Below are 12,773 nucleotides of genomic sequence, written 5' to 3'. Positions count from 1 at the left end.
CAGTGCTCAGCAAGTGCCATTTACAGCACATGACCCTTAGTCTGGTTTGTTGGGTCATGTGACTCATGGGTGGAAAATACGAATTCTTGCCAGCTGGCTGTCATCAGGGGCTGATTGTGACTCAGTGTATATGAAGAGCCAACCTTGTTTCTTTCTCTGTCCTCACATGGTAAGGAGGCTCTCTGACTGATGCACTTCAGCTCTTATAGTCACCCAACAAAGTATATATTGCAGCACTAATTTACTTCTCTTTTTGTTTCCATCTCCTGTAAATAAAATAGGTAATGCATATCCTACTTGTATAGAATCCCTCTTTTGTCACACGCTAGAGTCCCTTATAACAAAGTGGGTGCTAATACCAACTACCAAGGACTAAGTTGCAGGCAGGTTTGGAGGGAGATCACCACCTGTTGGTGGTTGCTTTTGGAGGTGTTTCTATTTGGCCTGGGTCTGTTAGTGGAGTAATGGTAAATTTGACGTGTTCTGTAGAATGCCCTTGTGTGAGGCAGTTGTTGGTTGGGCTGCATGGTTGGCTTGCTGTCAGGTTATTTTGGGATGGTATCGATAGTAGAGGAGTTTCTCTAGATTAACTTTCCCTGCAGGGATAAGCAACTCGGTCAGCTTGTGGGCTAGTTGGCTTGCTGTTTTATATTATTTTCTGCAGAACCTGATTAAGACCTTGCGTCACTTTCCTGTCTAGGTGAACAACAGCATAGTTGGAATTTTAAATGATGCAAGTGGGTTTTGTGTTTTAAGTATATGTCATGGGATGAAGACTAGGGTTGAGAGGCAGTTAGCTGGGTGGGGGGATGTTTCAGCTTGGCATTATTGAGTGGTATGTCCTGTTTTGTACTGTGGTAGCAAATAACTAGTAGCAAAGTCAGTGCTAGTAGCTTTTATTCAGGTTGAAATGATGGCTACAGTAGCAGAGTCTGTGGATTATCTAAGTGAGGCGATTTTGGATAAATGTAAAAGAGAACAGTGTTGAAGATTGTTGTACGTTTTAATCTTTATAGACAGGCTTTTAAGGATGCTTTACTGACTGCTTTAACAGCTGAGTTGGATTTAACAAAACTATTAGTTGAAACAGTCTAGTGTTTCAAAGCATGATGATATGGTTACTGAAGAAGGCGTGATGGGGTCGCCAGTGCAGGCTTGAGTAAGTTCTACTTTAAGTTTTGGTGACTTGACTTTTGAACAGAGAAGTAGCTCAGTCTAGTACTGGCTTTAGTCCAAATGACTTGGGTTTTGGTCACAATGTTTGAGGAGTGCCAGTCTTGGTAGCCGGGGATCAGTCCGCCAGGGCCTCCGCTCCTGGCTGCCGCCCGGCACACGATGCACCCGTCCTCTTCGGCACCTCCTGCGGGTGGTGGGCCTGGGGGAGGATGGGCCCATGTCCCCTTTTTGGGCTGTGCCCGGCCGGGCCCCATGGACTAAGGCCCGGCCACCAGACGCTCGCCCTCGGGCACCCTCCCCGGGCCTGGCTCCAGGGATGGGCCCACTCTGGGTCGGGGATGAGTTCCTGCCCCAAGTGGAGGAGTTCAAGTATCTCGGGGTCTTGTTCGCGAGTGATGGGAGAAGGGAGCCGGAGATCGACAGACGGATTGGTGCGGCCGCAGTGGTGCGGCCGCAGTGCTGCGGACGCTGCACCGGTCCGTCGTGGTGAAGAGAGAGCTGAGTGTAAAAGTGAAGCTCTCAATTTACCGGTCGATCTACGTCCCTACCCTCACCTATGGCCACGAACTGTGGGTAGTGACCGAAAGAACGAGATCGCGGATACAAGAGGCGGAAATGAGCTTCCTCCGAAGGGTGGCTGGCCTCTCCCTTAGAGATAGGGTGAGAAGTTCAGCCATCCGGGAGGGGCTCAGAGTAGAGCCGCTGCTCCTCCACATCGAAAGGAGCCAGCTGAGGTGGTTCGGGTATCTGACAAGGATGCCTCCTGGGCGCCTCCTGGGTGAGGTGTTCTGGTCATGCCCCACTGGGAGGAGGCCCCGGGGCAGACCCAGGACACGCTGGAGAGATTATATCTCTTGACTGGCCTGGCAATGCCTTGGTGTTCCTCCGGATAAGCTGGAGGAGGTGGCTGGGGAGAGGGAGGTCTGGGCTTCTCTGCTTAGCCTGCTGCCCCCGCGACCCGGCCCCGGATAAAGCGGAAGAAGATGGATGGATGGATGTTTGAAGAGTGTTACAGCAGGACAGGGGTCTTCTGGTCCTACTGGATTTAAAAACTAGTCTACATATCTGGTCAAGATTAAAACTGGTGGCTTCTGAAACAAAAATGAAATGCCTTTATGGACTGCATGCTGAATAATGTCTTTAGCCTAGGGGATCAAGTGTTGACCCTTTGCCTCTTGTTAATTCGCCTTTACAAGGAAATGTGTGCTCCTACTATTTTCACCAGTTTGTAGAACTGAACTACATCATTTCTACCCCAGGGAACTGCTTCGATCCAGTTGGGAGTAGTTGGAGAGGTCTTAGAGAAATCTAAAGGTTTCGAACAGGGTTGTCTTAAGTGTCTTTGAATAATCTTGATTTTAATTTTAGGACATATAGAATAGCATAGCCCTTCCCTTCTAAAATAATCTAGAAAGGATGGGCTATGCTCAATTATTACACTGCATTGTTGTTCGATGTTCCCACCCACTTTGACACCACATGCTAGAGAAATTGCATCCTTTATCACACCAGCTGAATTATTTTCAGTTACAGTTATGCCATTTGGGTTGAGAAATGCTCCTGCCACATTCCAGTGCCAGACGAACTGCATCGTTTCTGGTTTGGAAGGGTGTGCTGTATTGATATGATGTAGTTTTATATAGCAACACCTGTCAAGATCATCTTAGGTGCATCCAGGCTTTGTTCGATCATCTAGTTAAGGCAAATGTTAGAATGAGTCTTGCCAAATGTGAATTTTCTAAGGCCACCTATTTGGTTAAGGTGGTTGAACAAGAGAACGCACATCCCTTCAGAGCCAAAGTGGAGGCTCTTGAGTTCCTTCCTACCACTACTAAGAGACAATGTCAGTGATGTCTTGGAATGGAGTTTTACCATGAGTTTTTAAAAAATTCTCTTCTGTGGTTCCTCTAACTCAGCGGTCCCCAACCTTTTTTGCGCCACGGACCGGTTTATGTCTGACAATATTTTCACGGACCGGCCTTTAAGGTGTCGCGGATAAATACAACAAAATAAAACTAGTACCAGTACCGAAAAAAAGAAGATTTATTCATAACACACGTGAAAAGACCCAGAAAAACCGAGTTAACGATAAAAAGGATAACCAAATAATGCTGAAAACCGATAAAAACCCTGAAAACCATACATTTCACAACTGAGCCTCAACTCTCGCGGCCCGGTACCAAACTACTCACGGACCGGTACTGGTCCGAGGCCCGGGGGTTGGGGACCGCTGCTCTAACTAATGTAACTCCCAAAGTTAAGTTCTAGTGGTCAGATCACTGTCAAAAAGCCTTTGAGGACATCAAGGCTCTTCTTGCTTCTGCTTCAGTACTTGCGGGGTCATCTTATCACAGTTTCACGAAACTAACTGTAACTTATTAAGTAATTATCTTCTCCACGTTCCACTGCTACACCAAATCAGCTCGAGTAGTCCAGCCATTCTTGTCCGATGTCAACATGGCATTTAAATCCAGAAAACTGCAGCTCACTGGATATTTTCTCTTTTTGGGTCATTATCTGTAAACCCTATAAACCCTAGTGTTGGTTGTGTGGTAAATTCCTAGTACATCTGCAGATCTGTTGTTTCACCTCATGGATAGTCTGATATTTCAGAAACCAGCAGCCATCCGAACTTCAGTGTCACTTTAATCACTTTTCTTTCTCATCCTCATGCTCTGAACTTCAGTAGGTCATCCTGACCATGTCTAAATCCCTAAAATTGCTGCCACATGGTTAGATATTTGCGACAGCGAGGAATTGCACAGGTGCACCAAATAAAGTAGCCAATGAGTGTATGGGGTTTCACTGCCAACTACCTTTCGCATAATTTCTGCCAGCTTAAATAGTTTATTTTATTATTTTATTTCTCTAACTTGCTGTGAAAGCACTGGAGCTAAAAGGCCCAATAAGAGGCATCCATCCACAGCCTTATTTTAATATGCATCACAAACAGAGCCATTGGCAGTCCTAACTCAGAACTGACTCCGAGTTAGGAATGCCAGTCAGGCATTCGCCACCATCTACGAAATACCAGAAGGTTCTCTAGAAATCTTGTTGTTATGGAAACATGGTGTGAGACTGAGACATCCTATCGATATAACACTGAAAGAAAGGTGAAATATTAGAAATTGCCACCTAGAAATGACTGACAACATTTGTGTACACAAAAAAGGTCAATGAGAGAAAAATAGATATACAAAGTGAGAAGGAGAGAGAGAAAATGGATGACAAAAGATATGTTATCTCATAGTTTTGTAGTGGAAATAAACTGGAACTCAAGGAGGAGGAAAATAAGGTAGGGCTTAAAGGTGTACAGCATGGAATAAAAAAGAGATGCAACAGAGATTAACTGATGTACAGCTGAAGGAATAAAAAGAAGCAGCAGGCAGAGGGAGCCTCTCTAACAGGAAGAGAAAGCACAAAACGAGACAAAGGGAGATTGAATTCTGTCCCAGCTATGATACGAGCTAGGCCACGGGTACTGAGACGTAGCCAAAGACCAAGAGAGATGAGATAGATAAAGAAAGCGGAGTCAAAAAAAGGAACACAGTATGAAAAGAGAAGTGACAATGACTTTTGATTGTTCAGACTGAAGTTTGGAAGATAAATTAGCATTGGAAAAGAGATCGAAGCCACACTAGAAGCCAAAGCATGTGAAAAATATGCACAAAGGCTGACTAAAAAGCTGCGCCAGAAATAGGAAGATTGATTTAGAAATCTCTCTGACCCAGTGGGTCACTGACATCACTCCAGCCCATCTGGTTCCAATTCTCAGAGATTTACTCAAAAGCTATCCCCATGTGAGGCTTTAAAGATTATTTAAATAATTAAACTGTTTATAAAGTTTATAAAGCAGAAGAATTTAGATCAGTAAAAAATATTAAGGCAAGAAACGACACAAGCGCAAATCCCATGCCTTCCTGTATGTGTCTCTCAACCCATACTGGACTTATTGGGCATTCCATTAAGGCTGAATACAACAGGTTGCCTAATTTATTCAGGTAATATTGGCCAGTCTGTATCAAACTGTTGAGGAGAATCTTCTTTGTTCTGGCATATGGCACATACAATTTATAAGATGTGACAAGAGAATGGCAGTGTCATTAAAATAATTTCAAAAGCAAATTACCCTGAGGAGTTGAGTATGAGCTGACAACAATAGGAGACGCACAGAGAGCAAAGGGAAAAGAGAGAGAGAGAGAGGAATGGAGCTGTGCGAGGACTTGCTACTCCCTTCCTCTTTCTCTCTTCTCTTTCCCACACACACTTACACACTCGTTACGCACACAAATGCACACACTTCATGAGCAAGACTGTGGTTTGCTCTGGGAGCAGAGCAGTGTAACGAGGGCAGTCATTACAGATGAGGAGAAGAAGCGCTGAGGTGAGTGATAGTTTCCTAATTTATACTTGCAGTTTAATATGTCTTCAAATTTAAATGAGCTAGGTGTGAAAACACGGCGAATGCTGTAGCCAGGCAGCATAATCAAGCTTGAGTTAATATTTGATCTGCACTGTCTTACTTGAGTGCTTTTCAGCAGCCAAGCAAGAATGCTAATTAATAAAAAAAAAAAAGTTAAATCCATTTAAGATTGGTCAAATAGGTGATGAAACCATATTTAATTGACAGCACAGTCAGTACAAATTCAATTTAAGTCTCTTTTTATGTTCTGATGGCAGATTTTATTTATAGTTTATTGCATTTAAATGCAAAGATGAGGAGAAAAAAAAGTATAGAAACAGTACGTATGTAGGCAGTGATGTGGTCATGAATAGAAATTGTCAGATGTCAGAGGTTTGCAGCTGTGTAGAATTCCGCTGGGCCACTTCTGAGCCTGATGTGAACATGTAAACTAGGCACAAAGACAAATATACAAAGAGGTCATGTAATCAGTTCTGAATATGAGGAAGTGAGATTATTCTTTGTGTGATAATTTCTCTTTTACACTTTGAAGGTCTGTGTTTTAACTTTACCCTTCCCCTTTTATATATGAAAACAGTGTGAATTTCTATTATAAAACCTTAAAGGCAGGGCTAAAACGGCAAGTAGATCAGCACAGAGAGGTGGCAGAGTAGCTATGACTTTTTTGGCTACTTAAATTACAACAAGACATAACAAATATGTCTGCGTTACATATTAGCATGTATGAGTAGTTTATTACTGTGCATTGTCCTATTATCCATAAAGTCTTCCTGGAGTTGCTGATAAACAAAATATAATGATTTTATCCCTTAAACTGTGGGAGTACTGGGAAATAAAATCTAATTAAAATCAAAATAATGACATTCCTGATTCTATTTTTTCAAATTAGTGATTTCCAGAAGGTTACATTTGGTATTTATAGGCATTGAATATTGGCTATATCTAATAATAGTATTTTGTTGTAAATCACTTTGTACATAAGAGATTACTGAGACAATCTGGCTTTTAACTGTTGCACTGGTTTTATTGATTTTTATGGAGTTAAGGAAGGACTAGCTATGCTCTTTCAGCCATTGTGCAGTCACGTCTAATGATACCCACTTTGTTTTAAAACACCATTGCTGTTTCTTGGAGAAACATGCAATATCATACATTTAAAGCAAGATATACAAACTCTGACATAAGCTGGCCTATATAAAATTAAAGTGTGCAGTTATTCAAATAAAGGTCGCCACATACATAGCTCAAACTGGATGTTACACCTAAGTGAGCAAAGAATGAGAAACGGTTACAAGAATAGCAAGAGGATGTGGTTTAGTGTCATGACATGGTCACTGCATCTTATTTGCTGCTCAGCAGTTCAGAAGTTCCCTTTCAAATGTGCTGCTGGTAACTGTATGAACTGTATGAACTGTATACCAGCTGATAACAGTTGTGTGCAGATTTGGTCTTTAAAAAAGAAAAAAAAAGTCTGTGTGTGTGTGCCCACATTACACACCATTATTTCTGTAAAGGACTCTATATGGCTGCAATGATAACATGACAGATGTGATGTGGTAAGGTCAAGCATGACATATTGAGGGCAATCAATCACCCCCATGTGACCCAAACTTGCATTTGTGTGTTTGTGTGTGTGTGTGTGTGTGTGGGTGGGTGTGCGTGTACCACAGCAAAGCATGCTGTTAGTGTCTATGCATATTTTATGTGTCTGATCCCCATGTCTGTCTGCAGTCGTGTCTGTCGCAGTGTGTTTCATTTCCATGCTTCATCAGGATTCCACAGCTTTCCTTCACTGGTTAGAATACACAACAGCTAGCCTACCAAGCACCCCACACCAAAGGACAGAAACAAAGGCAAGCAGGAAGACAAATGTGAACACATACACACAGACAAACACGCACGCACATTCACAACAAAGCAGACAGCCACAGATTGCTTTGCAAAAACAGAGGAAGTCAGTGAGCCAAGTACTTGATACCCAATTAAACTGTATTAAGACGAATTAAAGATTTGTATTCCTGATTGTATTATGTTTCTCTAATGGACGATGTATGCACATGGACCACGAGTTACTTTCAACATCAGTAGTCCTCTTTAGCACTAGACAAATGTTTAGTGATGTGATGATAGTTGAAAAAAAATGACGTTTTCAGAATCGCAACAGCTGCCATACAGTCTAATCTTCTTTTTGCTGTTGAATAATTTAACCACTTAGCTGCTGTCCAATCATAATCAAACAAATATGTTACTCAAAAATGCATGAATTCACAGCAAAACAAGAGATTTGATTCAGCGCACAATCTCAGGCCATCATACTTCCTGAAACATAAATGAACGTATAGCTGAGTTATTCCTTGGATCCATGACTAGTCGGTAGCAACCAATCTGAAAAGGCAATTTCACCCCTTGCAATTCAGCAGGGGGTGAAATTACCTTTTGGAGTCAGTTGAGAGGGTAGATTAATCTAAACATATTCAAAAGACATTACATTGCATTTATCACAATAGATGTGATTACTTTGATTACCTATTGGGATGATGAGGAGCATCCGTTTATTATTGGTTTATTTCTAAAAAGACGCATCTGGCGAGCAAAAAAAAAAAAAGAGGTCAGAGGATGAACACTTGGTATTTGGAGAATATCACAATTTAGGCAGAGAGTCCCAGCTGAGAGATAAATAACTCCATTACTCATCCCAGAGCTTAGACCATGTCTGGTAAAGAGCCACTGTTCTAAGTACTTTTCTGCCTGCCTTTCATCCTTATACCCAAATTGGACTCTTTTCACAAGACCGCTTGCTGAGTAAAGAAAGGTCTGGGTGAGACAGGATGAAGCCTCTTCAGCTCATTTATATCTCCCTACATTGAGAAGACAAAGAAAGGAAAATATTCCTGCAATTAACAGTTAATCACTTTATATTTCATCTCTCTTAAGTCCTCAAAATACTGGGCGTCACCTTATTAAACACAGGAAGAACTCTTAAAGTGCTGTTTTCATATCCACAAACCCATGCGACCCTTTTCCTCAACACCTGAAAACATTTTTTTTAAAAGTGTTGTTTTGCAAGAAACTTCTGAGGATAGTGCAGCCTTTTATATCCTGTGGAAAACAAAATACTCAGCAGTCATTACAGTCCATTACGGTCCTCAAAATCCATTACCAAGACATATGTTTTGGGTCATGTTAGTGTGTCAGTGCAGACCTACATGTGCATGCATGAATGTGTGTTATTATATAGTGCATACAGCTGCAGTAGCACTCACCATTGCTTTCCATTAGGGACAACTAATGAGTGGTTTGTGAAAGAAAACAGATGGTCAGTAATAAAGTGTCTAAATGAGGGATTTTTAAAAAATATATAACTTTTTTTTTTTCATTTTTACACATCATTGCATTCTGTTTCCCAGCATTAAGGTGAATGACATTGACTGACTTTATTTTTTACTATCTACACAGACTAATGGTGACATAATACCAATGAAAGACAAATGTACGTGGGTCATTTGCATCTTGTGCTAAATAAATTATATGTTTACTATAAGTGACTGGTCAAGGATGTATAATAATATAATTTTTAAAATTAAAACACAAATGTTTATGCAAAGATAAACACAGGAAGCAAGCATAGTTACGTTCTCACACATGCACTGTGACATGGGAAGTTGGACTAATGCACTGAGCTCAGAGCAAGTAAGAAAAGCACACGCATACATAGCGTATATATACATTTTCTGTATGGTATGCTCAAGGTTGTGATAAAGCTGCCTTTGTTTAAAAAATGACTGTAAGGCCTGTGTTGAAAGCAAGCCAAATCTCTTCCTAGCTCTCTGCAAGAAAATGTGCATGAGAGACAAAGTGAGTGACACATTTTGATGATGAAAACAGGTGAAATTTGGGGTCTGTCTGTTGTTCTGTGAGACATAAAGGCTCGTGCATTTAGGAAATGCACTTCATGCGTTAGTGGCTCTGTTATCGGTGTTTGCTCTGGATGTAGCTCAGTGCTGAGTAAGTCATAGAAATGTGCAGATTAGAAGAGTTCAAAGATTACAGATTTGGTGCTGGTTTCTGTGGAACCAGATTTAATTAAAACATTTCTTTTCATTATGTCGTGTAATTTTCTTTCTTCCTGTCTTGATTTGAAGCCATCGGCCCCGAGTCTCAGCATCTTTATCTAACGTGATAAGCAAGTGGCACTGAACCAAGTCTGGCAAATCTCCCATTATCCATTACAGTGTTAGAAAACAGAGAGGCAAACATTACCCACCACCTACTGACGCAACCACATTTAATAGACACACATTGCCCACACACAATCTCTCTTACCTATCTAGTAGTGGTTTTCCACATTCCACCAGGCACCCATTAAAAGCGTAAGCCGACATGTCATTAGTGTTCTCAGAGTACAAATACCGCTCTGTAAATCTGTAAACAAGGTCTATGTAGAAAACAAAGCATTAAAGTGTGGATGTAAAGCTTTGAATAATTCTTCATTCAAGGTTGTTATTTGTTAAGTGGTTTTGAACAGTAGTTTTCCAAGCTTTCTGAAGGTCATTCGAAATTTCTTCTTTGACAATTAGTTGTTGATTCACTCATTTCAGTCCAGTCCCTGTCCATTTTCAGAGGAAAGCTTTTATGTTGTTTTGTTTATTTGACCCCTTAACACTGACCGATGAATTATTTAAGCATAAAAAGGCACCTAACTCAAGGGATGAACCAACGTTGGGTCTATTCATAACAGACTACTTAGCAATGAGGAGAACCAATTTTAAACTAAATTGTATCTTTAGGTATTTTGTTATTAGCAGCCTGGTACAAAAGCACATCATTTTTTCAGTGTTCTTTAGATTAATCTATGACAAAAGGCAAGTTTGACCCCCCCAAAATAGTATTTTTACGTCATTCCCGAAGATGTGTTAGCTGGTGGTATATCGCTGCATGGTGTGCAGTGTGACCTTTAAAAACTGGAGTAAACTTGAGATGTGGAGAACAAAACAAGAATGGCTTAAAAACTACCTTAGCAGATGAACAGTATGTGAAGTCATGTCTTTTTTTAAAAAATTGCAGAAAATGCTGCAAAAGACCTGATACAGAATCTGTGAGATGCATCTTGTCCTTCAGTTGATTCATCTACTGTGTGCTGAATCCTCATCAGAATGGGCCTCAGTGGAAAGGTGACTGTGAAGATGTCATTCTATTTCTTGATATATATTTTTAAAATGTATTTATTTTTATTGTTATTGCGATAGGACAGTGGAGCAAAGACAGGAAAGCTGGGAATAAGATGAAGAGAGGACACAGTGAATAACCTTTGGGCACATTTAAATCAGGCCACTGCAATAGACTTGCAGTATGTGGGTCACATGCTAGTAAGGCCAATAAGCTGCCAGTGGCCATGAGGAAACAGGAAAGGAAACAGGTAGAAATTTGTGACACTGCAGAAAAAATGTACTGAAAATCAGTTGCTGCAGGTCTTACAAATTGTTGTCAGTATATACAGAGGAGGTCAGGAGAGAGGTACAACAGTGAGGGTCAATTCAATTCAATTCAATTCAATTCAATTCAATTCAGTTCAATTCAATTCAATTCAATTCAATTCAATTCAATTCAATTCAATTCAATTCAATTCAATTCAATTGTATTTATATAGCGACAAATCACAACCGCTGTTGCCTCAAGGTGCTTTATATTGTAAGGTAGACCCTACAATAATACATACAGAGAAAAAACCAACAATCATATGACCCCCTATGAGCAAGCACTTTGGCGACAGTGGGAATGAAAAACTCCCTTTTAACAGGAAGAAACCTCCGGCAGAACCAGGTTCAGGGAGGGGCTGCCATCATCTGGCACTGGTTGGGGTGAGAGAATAAGACAGGATGAAGGACATGCTGTGGAAGAGAGCGAGAGATTAATAACAAGTGTGATTCAGTAGAGAGGTCTATCAATACATGTTCAGTGAGAAAGGTGACTGAAAAGGAAATACTCAATTCATGGTCTCTAGCCAGCTTTAATGGTTTTGGACTGCATTTCAGCCAGCGGTGTTGGGAATGTTGTCAAAACGGAAATTGTTTGAACTATAATCTGAAAAATGTCTAATTAGCAGCAGCTTCATTTTTCAGCATGATAATGATCCCCTCCATACTACCAGTGCAATAAAAGGATACCTGGATAGAAATACACATAATGGAATACTACCAGTCATGGACTGACCTGCCCAACCTGGACCTCAAATCAAAGCAGTGTGGGATCATCTTGACAGAAAATGGAACAAAAGGCAGGAAACATCCAAAGAAGAGAATATGAATGTCAACCAAGAAGCCTGGAGACCTATTCCTGAAGACTACTTGAAGAAATTACAAGAGAGTTCAGGCTGTGTTGAAGAATAACCACTCTCTTTTTGACTTATACTTGTCACCTTATACAGTACTTATACCATATTTCTATTCAGGTTTGCATGATTCAATAAATCAGTGCACTCATCACCCATTTTCCCAGCAAAATATAGAGAAATGATGGGTGGTTTAAGACTTTTGCACTGTGCTTTGTATTACCATTGTGACACAAAACCACTTTAGAAAGTATTCAGGTCCCTGCCATGTTTGTTTGAGAAGGCTGGCGTAACCACAGGCATTCGAAAAAGAAGTTCCACTTCCTCTGTGATAGAAACACTGAACCTACCTGATGTTCCTGCAGTAGCGAACAACCTGTCCTGTAGAGAAATAAATCACATCTTTAGCAACAGCCTTTCACCTTTTGTCACCATCTATAGACTCAGACTCAGGTTGAGATAGACTGTAAAAGATGTAAAAGATAGAACTTAGAGGGAAAGCCAATGCAGAAGTGCTTTTAACTTGGATTCTTCTAATCATCCTGGTGAAAATACAATTGGTATAGGAAGCTAGACCTCAGCAAAGCCTGTGCATTTTCACACAGTGCCAAGACATTTACGTGGTGTTGTATCCTGTACACAATAAATGTTTGAGCCCTAGATCTGGTTGACACAGTGCCTTTCAGAGTAGAGTTCTAACCTGTGAGAGGATCTTTCCTCCAAAAGTTAACAAACTCCTCCAACAGGTGTCTAAGGGCTATTTGACCCAAAATTAACAGGGAAAAATATCCATAGCTGGCAAGCTTTGGCATTTCAGGTAATCCTAAAACTCACTGACAGCCATTT

Source organism: Pelmatolapia mariae, linkage group LG2 (genome assembly GCF_036321145.2).
Source record: "Pelmatolapia mariae isolate MD_Pm_ZW linkage group LG2, Pm_UMD_F_2, whole genome shotgun sequence".
NCBI classification, from domain to species: Eukaryota; Metazoa; Chordata; class Actinopteri; order Cichliformes; family Cichlidae; genus Pelmatolapia; species Pelmatolapia mariae.
This window is presented reverse-complemented; position numbering follows the sequence as displayed.